Genomic DNA, 23743 nt, shown 5'->3' with positions numbered 1-23743 from the left:
TTTGAGGGTTCTGCTTTCCTACAGCTTCACCGATATCATGTGCTGTCATCCTTTCTAATTTTACCAACCTGATAATTGAGAAATAGCTTCTCAGTGTAGTTTTAATTTTCCCTTTTCCAAATATGAATGAGATTGATCATCCTTTCATTTTTAAGGTACTTTTTAATATCTGCTTTTGTTAATTGTCTGCTTGTATCTTTTCTCCACTTTTTCTAGGAATTTTTTGCCTCAGTTTTTTTAGAGTTCATTTATATTAGGGATATTCACTCTTTGTATATAGCTTATGTTACCAAGATTTACTCTCAGTCCATGAGTTATCATTTTTATGGGGTGGGAGTGGTGGTAGCCAGGAAAGCATATATTGTATTTCAAAACAAAACAAATTTCTTTATAAAACAAAGATTTTAAAAAAATTTTTTCTGAATGTAGCACGCAAAAAAGTAATTGCTTCCCCCAGGCTCCATCAGCAATGGAAGAATAGCAGAGGGCAGGAATCTAGAGATGTTCTTTTTTTCCAGGCTCAGATCTGTTCACTGCTACGGAACTAGAAAGAATAAGCACCGTGGTCTGAGAGAATATCCACTGTCACTTGATTTTTTGACGGTTGGTCTCAACTGAAACACTGAAAGAAGCCACAGTAGTGTACTGAAAAATGTAAGGTTCTTGTACAGCTGCTTACTTGTGACCATACTACTCAGAGAGAGGTGATCCAAATGCTGGGGAAGAGATCCCATCATAGAGGCAGGTTGGCGAGAAATGGGGTGATCCACCGCGAGTGTCGGAAATGAACTTGAAGGCTGCATGAGATATTGAGGCAAGCTAGTTTAAGGAATGGGAAGACAAATCGAAAACCTAGCATTAAAATATGGCCATGGAACCTCATTTGGAAATCCTCTGAGGAAAAGACCCCATCAGAAGTCTGCTGGAAGAATCCCACAAGAATCCCCTTTATGGAATGAGATTTTACCAGCGATCAAGGACAAGCCCCAGATATTCTCAGTAAGCCTTATCATTGCCTCCCCCAGGGGAATTGACAGTAAGGTAATCAATCAAAACAGCAAACAACTGGAATCCCTCCCACTAACATTAGCAAGGGGAGGAATAATTAATGGGTTATAAAGTAACCCAATGAATGAAATCGCTCTCTCTGCCTGGAGCGGCCCCCAAGTACACCTAGGGACGAGTAATGTTATTTTCTCCCATTTTCATTCTCTTCTCTCATTTCATTAATAAACTATTGGCCTAACTAAACTGACATGTTCTTAAATTCTTTTATGTAACATACACAGAACCTAGAGGAAATTCAGTTACAAAATGACTGGTTGGGCATGCATGCCGACTTGGCATTAGTAGAGAAGATGTCTGAGTTAGTCTCTAATACAGGGATTCTTAACAAGGGTTCTGCAAACCTGAATTGAAATTAAAAACAAATATTCTTGTGGGGATGTGTTGGTGCTGGTGTGATATATTTTTTTAAAAATACATAGCGTAGATTGGACTTAGTAAGGGGTCTGTACTTTTCATCTGACTTGCAAAGGGTCAGTGGGACAAAAGAGTTAAGGATCCCTGCTCTTATATGAAGATATAGGAAGTGGAAGGTAGTTCAGACTGAGCAAGCATCCTCTTGGGGGTGATGTTTTAAGGGGCTGGTAAAACCTATTCTGATTAATTGTGGTGGGTGAAAGGTCAAGGCCATTCGACCTCTGTTTCCATTCCCTGGCTTAGTTCATTTTGTATAAATTTTCCATGCAAGAGATCAAATAAGGCTGGTACTCCAGGAGGTGTAAATATATTTTCCATTCAAGTTTGAGATGATGGCTTCACACTTCTCTGTGGACTCTTCTTGCAAAGCCAACGCCTCTGTAGGTGCCATACATGTTTCAAAGGGTTTGTATAGAGATACCCTGGTCAAAGGGCTTCAGCATCCCATCCATTTCTTGCTCATCCATTGGTAGTGGGAAGTTTGAGATATATATATTTGTGGGATCCTGCCTCTGTTGCTTTGCCATCTGTGACTATACACTGCTGGCTTTCAGGGCTGTTACAGCTTACTGTACTGCAAAAAGACTGTCAAAGTCCATGATGCTGTAGCCTTTGCATTTGTTTATGGTCTTGTCCAGTATGGCCTTAATGGAGACAATCTTGCCATATGGCTGACACAGCTTGACAGGGTCCTGATTAGTACTGCCTGGTTGCCGTCTAGACCATTGCTCCAACTGCTGCTGCTAGGGATGCTTGTACTCAGACTACATGGGGCCATCTGCTGAGACAATGACACATATGGCTTTTTGTTCTTGCTCTGGCAAAAAGTCAGAATCCCAGGCCTAGAAGTCACTGATAGCAGCATTTTCTATTTAATGTTAGGTAGCTGAGAGAGAGAAGAGGGAGATGGAAGGGAAAGGAAAGAGAGAGAAGGAGAAGGGAAATTGAAAGGAAGGGAGAGGTAAAAGGAGGAGAAAAGAGACAAGAGAGAGAGTGATGGGAGGTTGGAGCCAGGCAGATATCTTCAGAATTATTTACAGTGTTTTTGTTTGTTTTCTTTGCCATTTTAACAGGCTATCTTTTATTATAGCCAAATATATAAATATTTTTTCTTACTGATAATGGAATCTGAGCATAGATAGAATGCCCTACCCAATACATAGGTTGAAAAGACAGTCACACATATTTTTTTCCAGTACTGGTATCATTTACTATTTTACATTTATATTCCTGATTCATTTGGAGTTAGAGTTTATTCTTGATTATTATATGAGATGTGGTTCAAACTTTACCTTTTCCCAAAACATTAGCCAGTTGTCTCAACACCACTTATTAAAAAGTCCACCTTTGCTCCAGCGATTTGAGATGCCACACCAATCATTTACTATAATTTCATATGTATGTGTATCAATTTCTGGGTTTTCTATTATATCTCTCTGGTCTCTATTCCAATGTCATTACTATTTTGTCTCCTTTTTATGAAAATTTTGTACTATGACTTCATGACTGATAGGACTAGTCCCCTCTAAGATTTCCATTCGTTAGTGTTATCCTGCCTATACTTGCATGATTGTCTTCTATAAATATTTTAATATCAGCTTCTGTAGCTGCAAAAAGGTGTGTAAGTATTCTTATTGAAATCACATTAAATTATTTATGAATTAACATAGAAATAATGAACATTTTATGATGTTGATAGCTGCCATCCAAGAACAGGGTTGTTTTTCCATTTGTTCAGATCTACTTTTGTGTTTTCATGGTTCTCATATAAGTTTTGGACATATCTTGCTAATTTTATCCCTAAGAAATTAATCTTCTATGATGGTATTGTAAGTGGGATATTCTCTACCACTGTGTTCACTAATGAGTTATTGTTTTATATGAAAGCTAATAATTTCTGTGCTTTAATGATATACACTGTTATTTTACAGAATAATTTTATTGTTTGAATTTATTTTATCATTGAATCTCTAGGATTCTTCGGATACACTATTATAGTATCTGCAAAAAGAGATATTTTGGGGATTGTGAGAAGATGTTGGATTAGGCAGACATGGCTCGGCTCTCTCACAAAATCAATGGAGAAAGAGGCAAAAGCTGCCCAAGGGATCTGCTTTAGGACAGCAGCAGACCACGACAGTGCTTTACCACTCCCAGGAGGGTGAGTGACAGAGAAGAACTGAAAACAGCAAACTGTCAATTACTTAACTCTCCAGCTCTCTGGAAGGACTCCCCACCCCAACCCTGATATATTAAGCAGGGGCTGGGGAGAACTCTGGCTAATTGCTGCTGATCGAGAGGGGAGCAGATGTCTTCCTCCCTATTAGCTGTTATAAGGAAAAAGGGAGGGGGATTTGGGGAGCTTTTCTTCAGTGAATTCAGCCAGTATATTTCATTTTCAATCTTGGCTCCAGCCAGACCAAAACAAAGGAAAACACGAGAGATAAACTTCCATGGAAGGTGTGCCAACTAGCGTCACTGGCTGGCCAGTTGTGAAATTGTGTGGACAGACTGCAATTGGGTCCCTCTATTCTCTAGCTTCTGGGAGAAAATCTGTGCCCCTGGCATGGTTTTGATAAAATAAGCAGGGAAAATTTAAAGACTTATGATAAGTTGAAACATAACAAAGAAGAACTGCAAAAAATAAAAATAGGCAAGAGAGAAATTGACCATCAGCATAAACTGACCAACATATTCAGATGCCTAGAAATCAGCAAAAAAATTGCAAGCCTTACTAGGAAACAGGAAGAGATGGCCCCCACTAAAGGAGCAAACCAAAAATCATGAAGAGATAAAGAATTAAAGGAAATTAATCAAAGATAATCACACAACTCTCCTAAATCAATTTAAAGAATTGAAGAAAATATGATTAAAAAGATAAAGGCTATTAAGAAGACACTGTGTGAGCATAAAGAACAATGTGAAAGTTTGCAAAGGAGAGTAACAGATTTTATGGGAATGAAAGACATGATGGATGAATTTAAACATAATTTAGAGGCACATGAGAGCAGATTTGAATTGCTCAAAGACAAAATTAATGATTTCAAATACAGAAAAACTGAACTGGAAAAGACAGGAGAATAGAAAGAGAAAAGAATGGAAAAATGGAACAGGGTCTCAGGGAATTGAATGACCATGCAAAATGCAAGAACGTACACATTAATGCTATCCTAGAAGGAAAAGAAATTGGAAAAATGGCAGAAAAAATATTTGTGGAAATATTTGTGGAAATAATGATGATAATGTCCCCAGTCCTTAAGAAAGACATAAATAATAATATCCAAGAAGGACAACACCACAAACAAAATAAATCTGAATAGACCTGTCCCAAGAAACCTACAAATATCAGAGATAAAGAGAAGATTCTGATAGCAGCAAGAGAAAACAAAGCATAACATTCAAGGGAATCTCGATAAGATTAAGTGCCAACCTCTCATCATAAACCGTGGAGGAGAGAAGAAAGTCGTATAATGTATTTAAGGTACCGAAAGAGAAACATACCAGGCAAGAATTCTCTCTCCAGCAAAATTCTAAAATGAACAGGAATTAGAAGTCTTCACAGACAAACAAAACTGATGGAGTATGTTGCCAGAAGACCAGAATTACAAGAGAAACTAAAGGGAGTGCTGCACAGTGTAAGAAGAAAAAAAAAATCAATACAAGGATGAGAGACTTGGAAAATGGGGTAGAAAATAAATTATTAGTATGGGCAAATTAAAGGGTAAAAAACAATAGTGTGATATGACAACAGAAACCCAAAGGTCAAAATTAATGAAATAAGTAATGACATTAAAGTACTAACAGTGAATATTAATGATTTGAATTCCACAATCAAAAGACATTGAATAACAGACTGGATAAAAAAAATACATATGAGACATCTCTACGTTGTCTACAAGAGACTCACCTTAGACATAAGGACACAATTGGGTTGAAAGTGAAATGTTGGAGAAAGATATTCCACACAAATAGTAACAAAAAAAGACTTGGAGTAGCAATACTAATATTGGACAAAATAGATTTTAAATGCAAAACTGTTATAATTGGTGAAGAAAGTCATTATATATTAATAAAATGGGCAAATCAGCAGGAAGAAATAACTATACTAAATATGTATTCACCTAACTTCAGTGCCCTAAGATGTATGAGGCACACACTGGCAAAATTGAAAGGGGAAATAGATGTCTCTACAATAATAGTTGGAGACTTTAATACACCAGTCTCAGTATTGGAAAGAACATCTGGATAGAGGATAAATAAATAACAGAAAATTTGAATTATATGATAAATGAACAAGACCTAACAGACATCTATAGAGTATTCACCCCCAAACAGCAGGATATACATTCTTGAATATCCTCTCAGATCCTTCTCCAAGATAATCCATATTTTGGGTCACAGACAAGTCTCAATATATTTAAAGAGACTAAAATTTTACAAAAGACTTTCTTTATTCATAAAGAAATGAAGTTAGTAAACAATAATGGATGGAAAAAGGGAAAATTCATAAATATATGGAGATGAAACAACACACTCTTAAATAATCAGTGGGTCAAAGGAGAAATTGCAAGAGAATTCAGCAGCTATACCCTACAATCAAGTGGGTTTATCCCAGGTATGCAAAGGTGGTTCAACACAAGAAAAGCCACATTGATAAATTGAGGAAGAAAAATTGAATGATCTTCTCAATTGATGCAGAAAAGGCATTTGACAAAATACAGCACCCTTTCTTGATAAAACTCCAAAAGATAGGAGCAGAAGGAAACTTTCTCAACATGATAAAGTGCATGTATTAGTCAGGGTTCTCTAGAGAAACAGAATCAACAAGTGATATCTGTCAATAGTAATAGATTTGTCAGAGTCTCTCACACAGCCTTGGGGATGCACAAGGACAGCTTCCACAGGCAGGCTACAAACAGGATCTCCGATGAAAGTCCAATGAAGATCCTTGACGAGTTCTGGGAGATGTTCGCTGTCCAAGGACCAGCTGGGAAATTCTCTCTTAATGCTGGAATTACTTCCCCTTTTAAGGAATTCAACTGATTGTGTTAAACTTCACTCACTGCTGATGGCAATCTCCCTGGCTGATATAATTATAACCAGCTATCTATGATTTACAACTGCAGTAAACTCAATGGTGACTAAAGTCCATAAATGCCCTTGTACTACAGTTAGCCCAGTGCTTCCTTGACCAAACACTTGGGCACAATTACCTGATCAAGTTGACACAATAGCCTAACCATCACAGTGCATATATGAAAAACCTACAGCTAGCATTGTACTCAATGTTGAAATATGAAAGCTTTCCTGCTGAGATCACAGACAAGACAAGGAAGCCCACTGTCACCATTATTATTTAGTATTGTGCTAGAAGTTCTAGCTGGAGCAATTAGGCCAGAAAAAAAAAAAAAAGGCTCCAAATAGGAAAGGAAGAAGTAAAACTTTTACTATTCACTGAACACATGATCCTATATCTAGAAAATCCTGAAAAATCCACAACAAAGCTAATAGAATTATTAGACGAGTTCAGAAAATTGGTGGGATACAAATTTAATAGGAAAAATTCAAGAGCATTTTTATATACTTCTGATGTGCATTCTCAGGAGAATATCATTAAAAAATCCACTAATAATAATGACTAAAACAAACAAATATTTAGGAATAAACTTAACCAAGTACATAAAGGACTTGTATTCAGAAAACTACAAAACATTGCTAAAAGAAACTGAAGAATACTTAAATAAATAAGAGGAAATATGTGTTCATGGATTGAAAGACTAAATATTGTTAAGATATCAATTCTACCCAAACTACTTTACAATTTCAATGTAATCTCAATAAAAATCCCAACAGCATTTTTGCAGAAATTGAAAGGCCAATAATCAAATTTATTTGGAAAGGTAAGGGGCCCAAAATAGCCAAAAATATTTTAAAAAGAAGAACGAAGTTGGAGGACTCTCACTTCCTGTCTTTAAACCTATTACTTAGCTACAGTGGTAAAAAGCAGCATGGCACTGTCATAAAGACAGATTGTCCAATTAAACCGAACTAAGAAGTCAGAAATTGACCTTCACTTCTACATCAAATGATTTTTGACAAGACTGTTAAGCCTACCCAGCGACGCCAAATAGTCTATTCAAAAAATGGTGCTTGGAGAATTGAATGGCCATATCCAAAAGAGAGAAAGAAGACCCCTATCTCATATGTTATAAAAAAAAAATTAACTGAAAATGGATCAAGGACCTAAATATAAAAACAACCATAAAACTACTAGAAAAAAACAGGAAAACATCTTCAAGATCTTGTGGTAGGCGGTAGTTTCTTAAACCTTATACCAAAATAAAAATAAATAAATAAATGGGACCTCTTCAAAATTCAACACTTTTGAACCTCGAAGGACTTTGTAATAAGGGTGAAAAGGCAGCTGACGCAATGGGAGAAAATGCTTGGCAATCACATACCTGATAAGAGTTTAATATACATGACATATAAAGAGATCATACAACTCAACAATAAAAAGAAAAACTATCTGATTTTAAAAATGGGCAGAAGACTTGGAAAGACAGCTGTCCAAAGAAGAAATACAAATGGCAACGTAACCTGTGAAGAAATGCTCAGCATCACTAGTGTTTAAGGAAATGCAAATCAAAACTCTGAGCTATCATTTCAAACTTATTAGACTAGCCACTATTAAAAATCCAGAATACTGTAAATGTTGGAGAGGATGTGGAGATAAAAGAACGCTTATTCACTTTAGCGGGAATGTAGAATGATAGAGCCACAGTGAAGGACAGTTTGGCAGTTCCTAAAGAAATTGAACATAGATTTGCCATGGGACCCGGCAAAAATATTGCTAGGTATAGACCCAGAAGTACTAAGAGCAATGAGACGAATAGACATTTACACAGCGATGTTCATAGCAGCGTTATTCAGGATAGCCAAAAGTTAGAAACAACTCACGTGTCCTTCAGCTGATGAATGGATAAACAAATAGTGGAGTATATCGGTGATGGACTATTATGCAATGGTAAGAAGAAATGAAGTTGTGAAACATATGACAACAGGGATAAACCCTGTGCGACATTATGTTGAGTGAAGCAAACTAGATACAAAATGACATGTACTGTATGATTTCCCTATTATGAATTAATTATATTATGAAAATTTAAATAAATTATATGAAGTAGGAATATGGGCAAAATGGCATATGTAAGACTGCTTTTATTTGAAGTTGAACAAATGTATGCTAAGACTACAAAAGTTAATATCAGACAAAAATAACATTATACAAAGTGAAGGAGACCAGACACAGAGTACTACATTTTGTATAATTCCATTTATATAAAACGTAAATATATACCAATTTATAAAGATGAAATTAGATTAGTGGTTATGTAGGACTGAGGAAGGACTGCTGAGTGGAATGGAGTCTTTCTTTTTGGAGTAATGAAATTGTTCTAAAATGTTTAAGATGATGAATGTACAACATTGTGATTATACAAAAAGCTATTGATTATACACTTTGTATAGATCATATGGTATGTGAAAATATCTTAGTAAAACTGCTTAATAGACAAATAAAAAAATGTGCAAGAATAGCCAGAAATAGCAGCTATGTACATCAGGGGAAATCAAGAGAGATTGAGAGGTGAGGAATTTTCCTGTTGGTCTGTATTTTGTTTATTTATATTATTGAAATAATGAAAACGCTTTAATAATGATTCAAGTGATGAATGCACACCTATGTGATTATACCAAATACCATTTACTGTACACTTTGGATAAACTGTATGCTTTATTAGTATGTATCAATAAAAATGATTTGTTTAAAAAAAAAAACATGTTTCATTTCCTTACCAGTTCTGATGCCTCAAATTGATACATATTATCTAGTTTCATTGGCTAATACTTCTAGCACAATGTTAAATAGTAGTGAATATAATGGACATCATTTTTTAATTCTTAGTATTTACACAGTTGCCTCTAATGTTTCCACCATAGGGAAAATGTTGCCTTTAGTATTAAGTTATGTATATGTATATCTATGTGTACACCTATATCTTTATCTATCTATATCTATATGATATAAAGAAACTACCCATCAGTTCTTAATTTTGTGACGGTTTCTATTAAGAATAAGTGTTGAGCATTGTTGAAGATTAATTCAGTGTCTATGGAGATAATAACATGATTTTCCTTAATTCTATTGATAGGACTTATTATGTTAAGAGAATTTCTTTATATTGAACCTAAGTTGCTTCCTATATTAACCGTCTCTTTTTCAACGTATATTACTTCTTAAATGTGGTGGTGCATTTTGTCTGCTACTGCCTTAACAGTACATCTATATTCATAAGTGATATGTTCTGTAGTTTTCAATTTTTGCAGGCACTTAACAGGTTTAGATATCAATGTTACACAGCTTTATTAAAAAAATCAGAATGTGTTTATGCTTTGAAGCGTTGGGGAAAATCTGGCCATTGTAGGTTTTATAGTATTTCCTTGTGAAACCACTAAGCTAAGTCCTTTTAGTGGAGTTGGGTGCTAATAATTTTCCCCATGCTTTCCATAGAAATTGGTCTCTTTAAACTTCCTACCTTTAAAGGGGTAACTTTGTTCATCGTTATTTCCCTGTGAAGCTTTTTACCTTTTATCTATATTTTCAAATGTATTTGCATAGAGGTTTTCAAAGTAGTCTCTTGGAATTTTAAAATGTCTTATATTTAAATGATTACTGTCAGTTTTCATTTTATGTATTATGGGCTTTCTTTTCTTCTCCTTGATGAATATAACTAGTGGTTTCTTTTTTTTTTTCTTTTTCACCAAAACACGGTTTTTTTTTTTTTTTAATTTTTTTATTTTTTTATTGACTTTGTAATAATATTACATTAAAAATATATATGTGAGGTCCCATTCAACCCCATCCCCCCACCCCCCCTCTCCCCCCCCCCCCCAACAACACTCGTTCCCATCATCATGACACATCCATTGGATTTGTTAAGTACATCTTTGGGCACCTCTGCACCTCATATACATTGGTTCACATCATGGCCCATACTCTCCTCTATTCCATCATGTAGGCCCTGTGAGGATTTACAATGTCCGGTGATTACCTCTGAAGCACCCTCCAGGGCAGCTCCATGTCCCGAAGACGCCTCCACCTCTCATCTCTTCCTGCCTTTCCCCATACCCTTTGTCCATTATGTCCACTTTTCCCAATCCAATGCCACCTCTTCTATGTGGACACTGGATTGGTTGTGTCCATTGCACCTTTATGTCAAGAGGAGGCTCAGATTCCACCTGGATGCTGGATGCAATCCTCCCATTTTCAGTTGTAATCACTCTAGGCTCCATGGTGTGGTGGTTGTCCTTCTTCACCTCCATCTTAGCTGAGTGTGGTAAGTCCAATAAATCAGATTGTAGGTGCTGGAGTCTGTTGAGGCTCAGGATCTGGCTATCACATTGTCAGTCCAGAGATTCAAATCCCCTAAATATATCTTAAACCCCAACATTAACTGCACCTCCAGCACATTAGCATGAAAGTCTTATGAAGGGAGATCCCATCTGAGTCCAGATTCATCACACATAAACACCATTTCCAAAGAGGGGCCATCTGCCCTGGTAGTTAACCCCATCGGCCATGACCATAACTCCCATGGGTCTCTTTAGCCCTCAAAGGAACCAATATCTGGGGGTTGTATCTGCTTTATCTGTCTCTCTGACTCTGCTCAGTTGTGCATGAGGGCAAACCTTCTGCCAGCCTCCAGACTCTTTTTTAGAAACTCGTAGCCATATAAACTCATTTCTCCTTTCCATTTCCCCCTTACTTTAGGTCAAACAGCATTTTAAAGTCATGGTATTTTATGTAGACATGGATATTCTGCTGATCCGCATTGAACCTTCCGTATAAGGTCATTTTCCAGTTGCATCATCAGTTGGTAGTTGATAGTGGTCCCTCGTTGCCAGGGAGGCTCATCCCCGGGTGTCATGTCCCACGCTGGGGGGAAGGCATTGCATTTACATGCTGAGTTTGGCTTCGAGACTGGCCACATTTGAGTAACATGAAGGCTGACAGAAGGAAATTCCCAGGCACAAAGTTGCTCTAGGCCTTGTTATTATTTTGGGTTTATCAGCTCACAAGCATAGTCATTAGTATCAGGGGCTCACTGTTGAACCCTCACTCCCTCCCGGTCCCCACCACTGTACCTGGGAGACTGTCGCTGCTCCCCTAGGGACCACGACAGAGCACCACTGGCCGGGAACCCAGTACCCCCCCTACTGTGGTTTTTAATTGTTGCCACTATGAGTATATCCAAACATTACCATGCACCCTGGACATATGTTCTGTACAGCTCCCTGTCAGTCATATATCATCTGTCATTGGTATCCCATACCAGTATCCCTCCATTGCCATTGTTGAAACACTCTGTGATCCAGAACTCCCCGAAATTTGAAGCCCAATATAGTGTCATGGTCCCTTACTATGGAATGGCATATAGCGATGAGTTTAAAGGATAGATAAAGAACTTGGATAAAGTTAGATAAAGAACTTAGATAAAGAATGTTGACTTGAAAAAATTCCACATCCTATTTTTTTCTTTTTTTTTCCCCCCCCCCCCCCAATTATTCAGCTTTTCTTCACAGGAGTCCTAGACCACAGCAATGTATATATATAATATACAGCACTCCCACACATCCACCAGAAAACCTTTTCCCTTCCACAGTGATACTCTTACGCCCTATTCATATCATATTTACTTAAAGTGATGTACAGAGTCTGAGACATTAGCTTTCTAACAAGGTGACATCTGTATTTACATTATGGTGCATACTTTAGGATACACAGTTCTTTACATTTTTAGTTATCCTATGTTTTACATTATGGTTTACATTATCAGTCTGTCATCTCCTATATGTTATGGTGTAATATTACATGTTTTATATCCATCCTTGTGTACTCTCAAGAAACTCCTCTCTTACCCCCCATTTACTTTGGTTCCACACATTTAACGTCCATTTTCCCTTCCACCTTAGTGCCCTCAGTGATAGCCAACCTCCGTTTCCTGAGGAGCCACTTCCAGAGATAGATGGAATAGTGTTCAGGGCCTAACTTGCTCAACTGCCCCAATGCCCTGGGAGCCACCCTTTCTCTTGAGGGATACAGTTCCCTCTATTGGATGGCATTAGTCCTCCCCAGGATGTGGGTCCACCCCCACTCTCACTACTTGGGTTTCTACCCCATGGTGTCACCCACTCTGGCAGAATGAGCATTTAGACATTCCCCAGGAGCCCGTCCTGCATCAGACCCTCCCCTCCGAGCATTCTAAACAGGTAACCCTCTTTATTATATTTTGATATGATTTTCTCAGCATTTTACTCTCCACCAACACCTGACCCTCTCCTGGTTCGTATGCTACCCCTCCCTCCCCCCACTTTTGGGCAACGTTACCCACCCGTCCCTCCCCAGCCACCCTCAAACCCGCAAAGCCCCAAGCAAAGGCAACCCCTTGCCCCCCTTTTATCTCTTCTTTGTGTTCATACTTACCACCATCTCGTCTTAAATTCCACCCCTGCAGACATCGGCTCATATCCTTCCTCCACCCTCCGATTTCCTGCAAGCCTATCGTTCAGTCTCTTGCTATCTAGGGCAGCTTGTTTATTTCATATCATTGAGGTCATGTAGTATTTGTCCTTCAATGTCTGGGTTGCTTCACTCAACATAAGGTTCTCAAGATTCATCCATGTTATCACATGTGTTTGTAGTGTGTTTGTTCTTACAGCCGAGTAGTATTCCATTGTGTGTATATACCACATTTTATTGATCCACTCGTCTGTTGATGGGCATTTGGGTTGATTCCAACTTTTGGCAATAGTGAACAATGCTGCTATGAACATTGGTGTACATATATTGGTTTGTGTTCTTGTTTTCAGTTCTGCTGGGTATATTCCCAGCAGTGGTATTGCTGGGTCATATGGCAAATCTATGGCTAGTTTTTTGAGAAACCGCCATACTGTTCTCCAGAATGGTTGGATCCTTCTGCATTCCCACCAGCAGTGGATGAGTGTTCCCCTTCCTTCACATCCTCTCCAGCACTTGTATTCTTCTGTTTTTTTCATAGCTGCCAATCTTATGGGTGTAAGATGGTATCTCATTGTGGTTTTGATTTGCATTTCCCTGATAGCTAGAGATTTGGAACATTTTTTCATGTGCTTTCTTGCCATTTGTATTTCTTCTTCGGAGAAGTGTCTGTTTAAGTCTTTTTCCCATTTTTTAAATGGATTGTTTATCTTTTTATTTTCAAGATGTAGGAGTTCTTTATATATGCAAGTTATAAGTTTCTTATCAGATATCTGATTGCCAAATATTTTCTCCCACTGTGTGGGCTCCCTTTTTACTTTCTTGACAAACTCCTTTGAGGTGCAGAAGGCTTTAATTTTGAGGAAGTCCCATTTATCTATTAGTTCTTTTGCTGCTCGTGCTTTTGGTGAGATATTCATAAATCCATTACCTATTACAAGGTCCTGTAGATGTTTCCCTACACTGCTTTCTAAGGTTTTTATGGTCTTGGCTTTTATATTTAGGTCTTTGATCCATCTTGAGTTGATCTTTGTATAAGGTGTGAGATGGTAATCCTCTTTCATTCTTCTACATATGGCTATCCAGTTCTCCAGACACCATTTGTTGAATAGGCCACTCTCTCCCAGTTGAGAGGGTTTGGTGGCTTTATCGAATATTATGTGGTTGTATATGTGAGGTTCTATATCAGAGCTTTCAATTCGATTCCATTGGTCTATATGTCTCTCCTTATGCCAATACCATGCTGTTTTCACCACCGTAGCTTTATAGTATGTTTTGAAGTCAGGTAGTGTGATTCCTCCAATTTCGTTTTTCTTTTTCAGTATGTCTTTGGCTATTCGGGGTCTCTTTCCTTTCCAAATAAATTTCATAGTTAGTTTTTCTAGTTCCTTAAAGAAGGCTGCATTGATTTTTATTGGGATTGCATTGAATGTGTAGATCAATTTTGGTAGGATAGACATCTTAATAATGTTCAGTCTTCCTATCCATGAACAAGGAATAGTCTTCCATTTATTTAGGTCTTCTTTGATTTCCTTGAACAATCTTGTATAGTTCTCAGTGTATAAGTTCTTTACCTCTTTAGTTAAATTTATTCCTAAGTATTTGATTTTTTTATTTACTATTGTGAATGGTATTTGTTTCTTGATTTCCTCCTGATCTTGCTCATTATTGGTGTACAGAAATGCTACTGATTTTTGCGCATTGATCTTATAACCTGCGACTTTACTAAACTCATTTATGAGTTCTAGAATCTTCGTTGTAGATCTCTCAGGGTTTTCTATGTATAGGATCATGTCATCTGCAAATAATGAAATTTTGACTTCTTCCTTTCCAATTTGAATGCCTTTTATTTCTGGTTCTTGCCTCAGTGCTCGAGCAAGTACTTCTAAGACAATGTTAAATAGGAGCGGCGACAGTGGGCATCCTTGTCTTGTTCCTGAGTTTAGAGGGAAGGAGTCTAGGATTTCTCCATTGTAAACAATATTGGCTTTAGGTTTTTCATATATACTCTTTATCATGTTCAAAAAATTTCCTTGTATTCCAATCATTTGGAGTGTTTTTATCAAGAAAGGGTGCTGTATTTTGTCAAATGCTTTTTCTGCATCAATAGATATAATCATGTGATTTTTTTCCTTCAATCTGTTTATATGGTGTATTACGTTGATTGATTTTCTTATGTTGAACCATCCTTGCATACCTGGGATGAATCCCACTTGGTCGTGGTGTATAATTCGTTTAATATGTTGTTGAATACGATTAGCAAGTATTTTGTTAAGTATTTTTGCGTCTAGGTTCATTAGAGAAATTGGTCTGTAATTTTCCTTTCTTGTGATGTCTTTGTTTGGCTTTGGTACTAGGGTAATGTTGGCATCATAGAAGGAGTTGGGTAATGTTCTTTCTGTTTCGATGGTTTGGAATAGTTTCAGCAGGATTGGTGTCAGTTCTTTCCGGAATGTTTTATAGAATTCACCTGTGAAGCCATCTGGCCCTGGGCTCTTCTTAGTTGGGAGATTTTTAATAACTGATTCTATCTCTCTGCTTGTGATTGGTTTGTTAAGATCATCAATTTCTTCTTTTGTCAATATGGGCTGTTTATGTGTTTCTAGGAATTTGTCCATTTCCTCTAGATTGTCATTTTTGTTGGAATATAGTTTTTCAAAATATCCTCTTATGATAGTCTTTATTTCTGTGGGGTCAGTGGTGATATCGCCTTTCTCATTTCTTATTTTGTGTATTTGCATCTTCTCTCTTTTTTTCTTTGTTAGTGTAGCTAAAGGTTTGTCAATTTTGTTAATCTTCTCAAAAAACCAGCTCTTGGTCTTGTTTATCTGTTCAAGTGCTTTCTTATTTTCTATTTCATTTAGTTCTGCTCTTATCTTTGTTATTTCCTTCCTTCTTCTTCCTGTTGGGTTACTTTGTTGTTGTTTTTCTAATTCCTTCAAATGTGCAGTTAGTTCTTCAATTTTTGCTCTTTCTTCTTTTTTGATATATGAATTTATGGCTATAAACTTCCCTCTCAGTACTGCTTTTGCTGCATCCCATAAATTTTGGTATGTTGTGTTATCATTATCATTTGTTTCAAGGTAGTCATTGATTTCTTTTGAGATTTCCTCTTTGACCCACTGTTTTTCTAAGAGTGTGTTGTTTAATTTCCAAATCGTGGTGTGAAATCTGGGCTTCTTTCCCTTGCAAATCTCCAGCTTGACTCCACTGTGGTCAGAGATAATGTTTTGTATGATTTCAATCTTTCTGAATTCGTTCAGCCTTTCTTTGTGGCCTAGCATATGATCTATCTTGGAGAATGATCCATGTGCGCTTGAGAAAAATGTATATCCTGCTGTGTTTGGGTGTAGCGATCTATATATGTCTATTAGATCGAGCTCCTCTAATATACTATTCAGATGTTTTGTGTCTTTGGTGATTCTCTTTTGAGATGTTCTGTCCAGAATTGATAGTGGTGTATTAAAATCCCCCACTATAATTGTAGATGTATCTATTCTTTCACTTAGTTTTTCCAGCGTTTGCCTGACGTATTTAGAGGCACCCTTGTTAGGGGCATAGATATTTATGATTGTTCGATCTTCTTGACAGATTTTCCCTTTGACTAAAATGTAGTATCCTTCTTTGTCTCTCACAATTGTTTCACATTTAAAGTCTATTTTGTCTGATATTAATATAGCTACTCCTGCCTTTTTTTGGTTATTGTTAGCTTGTATGATTGTTTTCCAGCCTTTCACTTTCAATCTCCATGCGTCTCTGGGTCTAAGATGTGTCTCTTGTAGACAGCATATGGATGGGTCATATTTCCTTATCCAGTGTCCCAGTCTGAATCTTTTGATAGGTGAGTTTAATCCATTGACATTCAGTGTTATTACTATCAAGGAATTATTTGTGTTAGCCATATTTTGATTGGATTTGTGTTTGTCATATTTTGTTTGTATATTTTTTTTTGTCTTTTTTGTTGTTGTTGTTGGTCTTATACTCTCCTCCAACTTTGCCTTTCCTGTTTTTTCCTTTCTTCCTGCAGAACTCCCTTTAGAATTTCTTGAAGGGGAGGTTTCTTGTTGGTATACTCTTTCAGTTTCTGTTTGTCTGCGAATATTTTGAACTCTCCATCATGTTTGAATGCTAGTTTAGCTGGATAGAGTATTCTTGGTTGGAAATTTTTTTCCTTTAGTACCTTGACTATATCATACCACTGTCTTCTTGCCTCCATGGTTTCAGAAGAGAAATCAGCACTTAATCTAATTGAGCTTCCCTTGTATGTGATGGTTTTCTTTTCTCTTGCTGCTTTTAGGATCTTCTCTTTGTCTTGAGCATTGGATAATTTGACAAGTATATGTCTTGGGGTGGGCCTGTTGGGGTTTATGACTTGTGGAGTGCGCTGTGCTTCTTGGATATGTACATCTGTCTCTTTCAGTAGATTTGGGAAGTTTTCAGTCATTATTTCCTGCAACACTCTTTCTGACCCCTTTCCCTTCTCTTCACCTTCTGGAATGCCTATAATACGTATGTTTGAGCGTTTTGCATTGTCATTCAGGTCCCTAAATCCTAATTGGATTTTTTCTATCTTCTTATTGACCCCTTCTACTATCTGTTTGATTTCTGATGTACTGTCTTCCACATCACTAATTCTCTGCTCTGTCTCTTCTAGTCTGCTGATATTTGCTGTAAGTGTATTTTTGATTTCTTGAACTGTGGTGTTCATTCCCATCATATCTGTTATGTTTTTGCGTATGTCTGCAATTTCCCCTCCAAGTGATGTCTTCATGTTGTTAACCTCTTTCATTACTGCATCAAATTTGTCGGTGATAAATGTTCTGAGATCTTTCATTGCTTGTGCCAAGTTTTGCTCCCCTTCGTGATTATTGGTTTGTTGATTGGATTCAGCCATGTTTTCCTGATTATTGGTTTGGTTCATAGATTTTTGTTGCTTTCTGGTCATCTCTTTATTTTGACGAATTTAATCAGTTCCTTAGCTTCTTTGTCTGCTCTTGGAGGTTAATTAGTTGTTATTTTTGCACAGGTGTTATATCTTCTCTTTGTCACTTTTTTCTTCTTATTCTAGTTACTTGTGTTGGTTAACTTCACTTTAGAGGAAAGTATTAGTGTTGGGGAAAGGCAATTGTGTAAGCAAGGGAAAAGTGTAAAGTTGTATTGGTGATGTATGTTAATAAAGCAGGAATATGAGATCTGGAAGGATGGAGGTTAGATTCATGTAGATTGTATAGAGTTATAGCTGTAGGTAGAGTACCTTTTATGAAGTTGATGACTGAATTTGGGAGGAATATGGTATGAACTACACAGCTATTGTTTTCATGAGAGAGGGAAAAAGAAAAGAAAGGTAATAGTTTCAAGAGTGGATAATAGACAGAAAACAGAACAAAGGTATTAGAAATTAAGAGTTAGACACTTTGTGGATCAAAGAACGGGAGGTGGGGGGTGGAATATAGGAGAGACAGTAGATGATAGTGGATATCAAGATGCAGGGGAAGGGGGATAGTGTAGGTAGCCTAAATCAGTTCACACAGAAATGAGGCAGTGGAGGATCGGAAAACCCAGCAAATGTGAGGTGTTCCCTGTAGCACCTATTGTATACTTGAATTAAAGTAAAAATAAGTGGAAGATGAGGGACAAGAGGGAAAGAGAAAACCGAAAAAAAAAACAAAAACAAAAAAAACAACAAACCAAGAAGGGAATCCTCTGCAGGTAGCTGGGATCTCCGTGTATATTTCACAGACGAATCCTCTCTCCCAAAACACGGTTTTGATTTTTTTTTTAAGTAGGTTCATTTCATGGTTATGCTCTGTTTGCTACTTCATTAATATTGCATTTATTTGATTATTTCTCATAATTAATTTTTTGTTTTCTATGTTGTTTATATTCTAATTCTTTGGAATGGGAATTTAATACAGTTATTTTGATTCCTTCCTTTTTATGGATAAAAGTGTTTAGTAATATGAATTTTCCCGACACTGTTTTAAATGTGTCTTAAAGATTCTGGTTTGTAAATTTCATTATCATTAACTTTTAGAAATTAAATCATTTCAGTTTATATTTTTCCTATCTCTCAAGAGTTATTTCGTAGAATTACCCATTTCACCTCCTGGAATAACTGTTTTAAAAATGTGTTAATATCTTCTAGCTTTCATTCTTACCAGAATATGTTCTTTGTAATATTTCCTTTTTACTCACTTAGTGATATTTTGCCTTTTATCTGACATGGTTATTAGATTGTTTCATGGGTTCCTGAGGAAAAATAATAAATGTATTCTCTAATATGAGAGGGTAATGTTTGATATCCATGAGATCTACCTTACTATTTTGCTTTCAGTTCTTTCCGTTTTGCTTCCTTATTTTTGTCCATTTTGTCTGTCTTTTACTGAGACCAGTGTGTTAAAGACTCCTATTTTAAGTGTGTTTCTGTCTGTCTTTTTTGTATCCTGTAATTTTTCTCCATAAAGTTGGTTGCTCTGTTATTTCATTCATAGGTATGCATAACAGTTGTGTCTTCATTGTGAATTGAATCATGGTTTATAGATTAAAATTTGCCCTCCTTGGTTATGTTCGGTGGTTAGGGATTCAGTTATACTTTGCCTGATATCAGAATAACTACCTCTATTTTATTTTTTTGTTCCCACTTGCTTGGTATGTTTCTATAAGTCCTTTTGCTTTTAGCCTTCCCGGATCACTTTGGGTTATCTGTGTCTTTTGTAAACAGCATATTTTGGTCTTCCCTTGTGAGCTAAATAGAAACTCTTTTACTTTTAACAAGTGAATTAAGCTCGTTCACATTTATATATAAATGTATGTTTATTAAACTATTTCTTTGTGTGTGTATATATATATATAACTGATATGCTTCTTTTCAACTCTGTATAATATTTTATAATTATGTATACTATGTTATATTTCCTAAGTTTCTCTGTGAGCTATATATTTATTGCTCTTTTATTTCTATTTGTTTTTGCTAGGTGTAGTAATGTTTTTTTCTTATTTAGGAGAGTTTATATTTTTGTTCTAGGGTTACATTTATATTGAAACCTTTGTAATGCCCACAGCCCCATGCTTCTTTATACAGTGTTTTACAATCTAATTTTTTAATCTATTAGTATATTTAAGGTCACTTATTGCTTATAAATCATAAATAAAATGTACTACTTCATCCCCCCTCACTTATTCACTAAGACTTCATTTTATTATTTCTACTTTGAAATAATATATAGGATTTATAAATTTGTCTTCTACTCCATATCCCACCTTTGTTTTAGTTATAAATTATCTATCTGTCCTTTTTCCAATATTTCCCAATTATTACTTTGTTAGATGGAGCACATCTGCTACTAAATTTCTCAAGAAGGTTTCATAGATATAGAATAACCCCATGCTTTTGTCTGGGAAAAATGGACTTTTATAGCTCTGAAAATTTAAAGAATGCTTGAATGATTAAAAAAAATAAAAAACTTCTTGCACACTTTATTTCATTGAGATTTTTTAAATGTTTCTAAATCATTGCCTTGCTTTGTATGTTTCTTGGAAGTATTAATTCAGGTTAATTCTTTGCTCTTGTAAGTTATTAGAATTTATCTTGCTTACTGTTCACTGGATTTTGAGTTTGTGAGTTGACATTTTTAAACAAATTTGGGGAAACTCCAGACATTATTTCTTCAAATAATTGTTCTGCCTCATTCTCTCCTCTTCCTTCTGAAACTCCAATTACATGTATTCTAGACCACTTGATATTTTCCCACAGGTCACTGTGGCTCTATTTATTTATTTTCAATCATGAATTTCTTTCTATTCGTCAGACTGTTTACATTCTACTAATCTATCTTCAATTCACTGACCTTTACTTTCCTGTGCCCAGTTAATGTTAAGTGCATTCAGTGAATTTTCCATTTCTGATAGCTTTTTTCAAGTTATCTTTTTCCAGTTTTAAAATACTTTTAATTCTGTAGTTGATATTTCCTTTCCATTCATTTATTATAACTGAATGCTTTTAATTTTTGGGGCATCTTCAAAATAGTTTTATTAAAGTCTTTGCATCCTAATTTTGTATCTCAGACATCTTGTTATTGGTTTCTATCAATTGCCTTTAATTTAACTCTTTTTCTATTTCCTCACATCTATAGTAATTTTAAATAGGAAACTTAATATTATTGATGATGCATTGTGTATTGGAAAAAAATTTGATTCTCAAGCATGCTGATTTTTCTCCTAAATGTAGTAAATTCAATATCTCCCTGTCTCCTACAGTGGAAATTATCTGGAATCTCTGTTTAGTTCTTTCAGATTTATAGCGATTACCTTATCTGGTCTTTGGTGTCTCCTCACTCATATTCAGCTCAGAGGTTAGCCATGTAGCCTTAGATTTTAGTATTTATTACATGCAAATTGTAGGACTCCTTGTTTTGTGACTTCTTCCAGCCCTGGGATATTTCCACTCATTTTGCTACTGGCAGCCTCAACCTCTGTCTTCTGTCTCCTCAAGCCAATAAGAATGCAGCTTTCTTCTTGAGATCTAAAATATCTATGCAGCATGTACTGGAATATGCCTTTAGATTAAAAACCATATGAATGTGAATCTCACCCCGTCATGACCTATATTTGAAGGCTGAAAGCTCTCATTTCTCCCCACTTTTCTTTGCTTTCCAGGGCCTTGTGTGATAGGCAGAATGGATCTTGAATGTTGCTCATGTCATAATCCCCAGAACTTGGAATATGTTTTATGTTACATGGAAAGGGGAATTAAGGTTACATTTGGAATTAAGTTTGCTAAATATTTACTATTATTCAGCACTGTCCAGGTGAACACAATACAAGATGAAGGCAGAAAAGACAGAATAAGAAAGATGTCATTTTAAGAAGTATTTAACCAGCCATTTGCTTTTGAGGATGGAAGGGGGTCATGACACCAGGTATGTGGGTAACTGCTAGAAACTGGAATAGACAAGGAAATGGATTTTCTACTGAGAGCCTCCAAAAAGGAACAGTCCTTCTGAAACCTTGGTTTTAACCTAGAAAGAACCACTTCAGCCTTATGTCTACAGAGCATTAAGGGAATAAATTTTGCCACTGAATTTGTGGCAATTTGTTACAGCAGAGATATGAGAACAATATACCTTCTAATATTAATATTTCAAAATATATCTTAATTGTTTATCTTGTTATCTGTGGGAGGGTTAATCTGATACAAGTTCCTCTGCTAGAACTAGGTACTTGGGACTTTAAATGTCCTATTTCATGTAAATATTCATAACTACTTCATCATCAGAGAATCATCTTCAAAATCATTCAACATATATAATTTTTGAAATATTAGTAGAAGTTCTGTCCATTTTCTAATTTTTCTTTTATTCCTGTCCTGGCATGATTAAAAAAAGAGAATCCAACGCTTGTGCAGTGGTGAAAATGACCTCAGGGCTTGGATTCAGAAGTTTAGTATGTATTAGGTTCTTCTTCATTAACATGGAAAAACTATACTTTTCAATTTCTCAAGTGTTTGTGAGGAACAAACGAGACACTTAATATGTTTTGAAAAGCAGAGTACAAATGCAAGTTTGATTGATAGGGTGAGTTTGTGTCTCATGACTTAAATGAAAAATTGTACAAAATGCTGCATGTGGGGGGAAACAAGCGCATTAGGAGAAATGATTTTTTTTAATTTTAATTTTAACAGAAAAAAAGACATCATGGATATGTGACAATATAAAACAATGGCTTTCCCCTACTCAATTTCAAATCCCAAGCAATGACCAAGAATGTTTGACTAGGCAGTAAACAACAAAATGTATCAGTCCTCAAATATCAATGCCTGTTAGCCCAGAAACAACAGTAGAATGTTTTTTGGAGCTTTGAAACTATATATTCTTACCAGACCTCATTTCTCTATCACTTTTTGCCACTAATCTCTAGTCACCAAACTATTGCCATAATTTCCCCCTCTCCTGTTTTCCAATTTATGATTCTTGACTCATGTATTCATTGGCACTGTCACTTGCCAACTATTTCTAACTGGATAATTGGAACGCCTGTTCCTTTGTAAGAAAACTACCTTAATCTATGCTATATATATTTAAATTCACAAAATGCTTCTTTTATCTCTTCATAATTATCTGGCTCTCTTTAGATGACACAAACTTCCCTGTAGTTCCTCAAACAGAGGTTACTAATTTTACAAGGGGATGCAGCTAGAAGACTCAGTAATATTTTTACTTCCCATGACTAATTTCAAATCAATAATTCTCTTTCCTTGTGTTAGAACATTTTTAACAAAAAAAAAGATAACTAACCCAATTAAAAATTGTGCAAAAAGCATGAATAGACATTCCCCCAGAGAAAATATATATTTGGTCAATATACACATGAAAATATATTCAACCTCATTAGCCATTATGGAAATATAATTAGCCATTATGGAAATACAAATCAAAACCACAATGAGATATAACCTTTCATCCAATAGATTGGCTATTAATTAAAAAAAAAACTGCAAATAGTAAGTGCTGGTGAGGAGGAAAAGAAATGGGAACTTTTGTACATGGGAATGTAAAATGGTACAACCACTGTGGAAACCATTTTATTGGTTCCTTAAAATTAAACATATGATAACATGTAACCATCAGTCCCATTTCTAGATATATACCCTAAAGAACTGAAAGCAGGGAAATAGATATTTGCACA

The 23743-nt window shown here is 36.0% G+C and overlaps 1 pseudogene; it reads right to left on the bottom strand.

The window, feature by feature from the left end:
• Positions 1-1572: 1572 nt before the first annotated feature.
• Positions 1573-2347, bottom strand: LOC101435922 (RNA-binding motif, single-stranded-interacting protein 2 pseudogene; annotated as a pseudogene).
• Between the last annotated feature and the right edge of the window lie 21396 nt (positions 2348-23743).

This window comes from Dasypus novemcinctus, chromosome X (genome assembly GCF_030445035.2).
Source record: "Dasypus novemcinctus isolate mDasNov1 chromosome X, mDasNov1.1.hap2, whole genome shotgun sequence".
NCBI classification, from domain to species: Eukaryota; Metazoa; Chordata; class Mammalia; order Cingulata; family Dasypodidae; genus Dasypus; species Dasypus novemcinctus.
This window is presented reverse-complemented; position numbering and strand designations above follow the sequence as displayed.